Source organism: Hoplias malabaricus, unplaced genomic scaffold (assembly GCF_029633855.1).
Source record: "Hoplias malabaricus isolate fHopMal1 unplaced genomic scaffold, fHopMal1.hap1 H_1, whole genome shotgun sequence".
Lineage (NCBI taxonomy): Eukaryota > Metazoa > Chordata > Actinopteri > Characiformes > Erythrinidae > Hoplias > Hoplias malabaricus.
In genome coordinates, this window is record NW_027101324.1 from 3,509,143 (window position 1) to 3,513,951 (window position 4,809).

The 4,809-nt window shown below is 63.4% G+C and overlaps 1 non-coding gene across 1 annotated transcript; it reads right to left on the minus strand.

Moving 5' to 3' along the window:
• Positions 1–1,716: 1,716 nt before the first annotated feature.
• On the minus strand, positions 1,717–1,870 carry LOC136686015 (5.8S ribosomal RNA). Its single transcript, XR_010800265.1, has one exon. It is a non-coding gene; the product is annotated as a 5.8S ribosomal RNA (ribosomal RNA).
• Positions 1,871–4,809: the final 2,939 nt, after the last annotated feature.

Sequence of the window (4,809 nt, forward strand, 5' to 3'; positions counted from 1 at the left end):
GGACGACCGATTTGCACGTCAGGACCGCTGCGGGCCTCCACTCAGGGTTTCCCCTGGCTTCGCCCTGCCCAGGCATAGTTCACCATCTTTCGGGTACCACCGCGTATGCTCTGGCTCCGCTCTCCGCACGTGGGAAGAGCAGGCCGGTGGTGCGCCGCCCGCCCCCTCGGAGGGTTAGGACGGATCCCACCTCAGCCGACGCGCGCCGGCCTTCACCTTCGTTGCGCCTCCGGGGGTTCTGGTCCCTTCGACTCGCATACGCGTTAGACTCCTTGGTCCGTGTTTCAAGACGGGTCGTTCGGGGTCCGAACTTAGCCGCTGACCTTAGGCGTTCGGGTGCTGTGGGCCTGGATCGCCCCCCGCATCGCCGTAGCGGGCCTAGCCCGGGGCTGAGGACAGCCCAGCCGGCCCGCTTCGACCGAACGATCGGGGGGGGCCCCCATCCCCATCCCGGAGGAGGGGAGAACGCGGAAAGGACATTGCTCCACGGCCCCGGCGTTATCGGCGAAGTCGGAGCGAGGGGCTGTAGCGGAACGCCCGTGTCCGGGGGCCGCGTGGGGCTCCCTTCTCCGGACGGACCTACCTTCACCCTCGGGCCCTTCCAAGCCTAACCGGAGCCGGTCGCGACTCACCACCACGCGGGGAAAGTACACCGGGCGGGGCCGGACCTCCGTACGCCCGACAGGCCCGAAGTCCAGAGGCGAAGCGCAGAGCCGAAGCGGGGAGCGGTGGAGTCGGCACCCCACCCCTCTCGCCCGGATACGCTCGCACCCCCGACCGCGGAACCCGACGAGCGCGGGGCCGTCCGCCCGGCTGAATCCCCCGGGGCAGTCTTCTCGGTCCCCGTACGTTTACCTCTCAACGGTTTCACGCTCTGTTGAACTCTCTCTTCAAAGTCCTGTTTCAACTTTCCCTCACGGTACTCGGTTCGCTATCGGTCTCGTGCCGGTATTTAGCCTTAGATGGAGTTTACCACCCGCTTTGGGCTGCATTCCCAAGCAACCCGACTCCGAGAAGCCCGACCTACCCGGGCGGGAACGCGGGACTCGCTACCGGGCTTTCACCGTCTATGGGAAGAAGCCACGTTCGCGAGGACTTGGTCCCGCGTCCGCACCGAGACGGATCTTACGGACTTCCGTACGCTACATTTCCCGGCCAACCCCGGTCAGGGGAAAGTGGGATTCAGCGCTGGGCTCTTCCCTGTTCGCTCGCCGCTACTAAGGGAATCCTTGTTAGTTTCTTTTCCTCCGCTTACTGATATGCTTAAGTTCAGCGGGTCGTCTCGTCTGATCTGAGGCCGCACACAGAGGTTTCTTATGCGGGGGCGAGGGCGGAGGCGGAGGGCCGAAGGCTAGGGGCGAGGGGCGAGAGCCCGGCACGAGACCGAACTCCGCGACACCCTCCCCCCCACCCCGGCCGCTCGCCCGCCCGCTCACTCGCCCGCTCGCTGGGTTTAATCGGCACTCGCCACCCCCGCGTCCGACTGCGCGGAGCCCCGCTCGGGACTCGGGGAGAGACCGTAACGGACGTGGACCCGGACCTACTCGGCTCTCCCTCCGTTCCCTGTACGGAGCTCTCTCGCAACACGGGCCCCGTGGACTGGCTCGGAACCGAGTCTTCGTTTGGGAAGACGAAGGGCCGTTTTCAGGCCCTGCGAGCTTCCAGCCGCGGTCTCTCTCTCTCAGCGGGGGCGCGGAGACCGATCGATGGGTAAAGCGACCCTCAGACAGGCGTGGCCGCGGGATGGACCCCCGCGGCCGCAATATGCGTTCGAAATTTCGATGATCTGTGTCCTGCAATTCACATTAGTTAACGCAGATGGCTGCGTTCTTCATCGAAGCACGAGCCGAGTGATCCACCGCTAAGAGTCGTATATGGGTTTGTGCCCGGCCCGTTACAGGCCGGGCGAAGGAAGCCATTCGAACACGAGACAATGTTTGACAATATTTCAAGCCGGGTGCCTTCCCCCCCGTGCAGGGGGGAAGGTCATTGAACCTGGGCGTCAACCACCGGACCGAGGAGTTACGGCCCGGGGGACGATCGCCCGAGTAGGTGCCCGAGACTTACGTGGTTTAGGAGACCGGGGTCTAGGCACCCGCCGTTCCCGGCGAGGCCCAGGGGTTTGGTTCGCTGCGTTACGGGTCCCGGTCTAAGGCATTCAGGCGTGCGCTCAAAGCCAAGCTCTCCACCCCGGAGGGTATGAGCGAGGCCCGGTGGTACGCTCCCAAGTCCCCGCTTAGGGGAAGGCGCTGGGTAGATCCCACCTAGTCAGGACCGGCGGGCACCGGCCGTCTCCTTCGGGTGTTTAAACGCATCCGGGGTTCGTGAGGCCCCTTCAACTCGCGCACCGGCCTTAGACTATTATACGGTCCGTCTCTGCGAAGCCAACATCGGGGTTATTTGCATGCGCTCTTAAGCTCCGCTCTAACCCCGCGAGGGGAAAGAGTTTCGCCCGGCGGTACGCTCCCGTCCACCACCGCCCCCTGTGCCGGGGGGATGGGTTCAGGGAGATCCCACCGAGGCCGGCGAGCACCGGCCAACGCCCTGGGGGTGAGTAAGCCCCTTTGACTCGCGCACGCACAATCAAAGCCTTCAACGATCAATGGTTTGTTTAACGACCCGGCGGGCGGCTCCGGCGCCACTCTCCCCCCCGCGAACGAGGGGGGCGGACCGGGGTACCTATGCACCTAAGGCGGTCCTCGCATAACCCCGAGTTCCGAAGCCGGCTCGCTACGTCCACCCACCCGGAGGGGGGAGAGACTCACGTCGGCCGACTACGAAAGGTACGAGGCTTCTGCGGTCCATACCTTGAAGGTACCCGCCGGGGGAGGTTTGGCCTCTCGAGTCCTACTCGACAACCGGCACGGACGGCGGGCGCCGACCGCGGCCAGGTCACCGTTATTGATCCTTCCGCAGGTTCCCCTACGAAAACCTTGTTACGACTTTTACTCCCTCTAGATGTCCGGGTTCGATCGACTTCCCATCGCCCGGAGGCGACCCCCGTTCGAGGGCCGCCCCGGGGACGGTCCGAGGACCTCACCGAGGCATCCGATCGGTAGTAGCGACGGGCGGTGTGTACAAAGGGCAGGGACTTAATCGACGCGGGCTGGTGACCCGCGCCTACTTGGAATTCCTCGTTCGAGGGGAATAGTTGCAATCCCCTGTCCCCAGCGGGGAATGGCGTTCATAGGATTGCCCGCACCTCTCGGCGTAGGGTAACTTACATGTTGAACCAGCCATTGTAGCTCACGTGCGACCCCGGACTTCTAAGGGCATCACAGACCTGTTATTGCTCCATTTCTCAAGTGGCTTCTGTGCCACAAATCGCTCTAAGAAGTTTAGCCACCGACCGCTGATTCCCACCGGGCGAACCCCAACCTTCAGGCCCGCGGTAAGCGGGAGGGCACCGGGGAGGGGAGAGGGAAGGCGAAGGCGAAGGACGGACAACCCACACCCGGAGAGCGGAACGAGGTGCGGACGGCATCGGGGAGGGAACCGAACGCGAAGGGGAGAGGCCGGAGCCACCCACTCGACGCAGAACTGAACCCCCGTCAACCGCATCACCTCCCCGAACCGATCCGGGGTAGAACCGGACCCCCGCCGAAACCCCCAACACCCCCACCCCGATGGGGACCCCCCGCGAACGGGGACCTTCGGGGATAGAGTCCGACCCAGGAGAGGGGCCGTGTAACTACTTAAAGGATGGGATCTCGTTCGTTACCGGAATTGACCAGACGAATCGCTCCACGAACTACCAACGGCCATGCACCACCACCCACAGAATCGAGAAAGAGCCGTCAATCTGTCAATCCTTACCGTGTCCGGGCCGGGTTAGGTTCCCCGCGTTGAGTCAAATTAAGCCGCAAGCTCCACTCCTGGTGGTGCCCTTCCGTCAATTCCTTTAAGTTTCAGCTTTGCAACCGTACTCCCCCCAGAGCCCAAAGACTCGTGGTTTCCCGGACGCTGCCCGGCGGGTCATAGTCGTTAACCCAACGCCGCCGGATCGCGGGTCGGCATAGTTTACGGTCGGAACTACGACGGTACCTGATCGTCTTCGATCCTCCGACTTTCGTTCTTGATTAATGAAAACATTCTTGGCAAATGCCTTCGCTTTTGTCCGTCCCGCACCGGTCTACGAATTTCACCTCTCTCGGTGCGGTACGAATGCCCCCGGCCGTCCCTCTTAATCATGACCTTTGGTCCGTCAAACCCACGAAATAGGACCAAGAGAGCGGTCGGATACCCCCCCGGCTCGGGGAACCGTGCGGCGGCCAGAAAACGGCCCCGCCCGGCCGCCTCGCCGAAGAGCTCCGACTCGCCCCCCATGGGAAGGCCTTATTCCATTATTCCTAGCTCAGTCCATTCAAGGCACGCTTCGGCCTGCTTTGAGCACTCTGTTTTGTTCAAAGTAAACGCACCGGACCCTTCCGCCCCCCACGTATTCAACCGCGGCGGACGACCCAGCTAAGGGCCTCTCCGCGGAGGAAGGGAGCAGAGGACACCGGATGAGTAGGGACAAGGTCCCGCGACCTCCACCCAGAGACCCGCGGGGACACACTCTATCAGATTGGGGGGTCCCCAACCCCCCGGAGAGGGGCAGCTTCCCACCGCGAAGTCCGGACGGGCAGAGGCCCGGCAGCCGGGACCCGTCCCCGGATCCAACTACGAGCTTTTTAACTGCAGCAACGTTAACATACGCTATTGGAGCTGGAATTACCGCGGCTGCTGGCACCAGACTTGCCCTCCAATGGGTCCTCACCCACGGACGTAGATTGAGTTCATTTCGGTCCCGAAACCTTCAAACGGGGC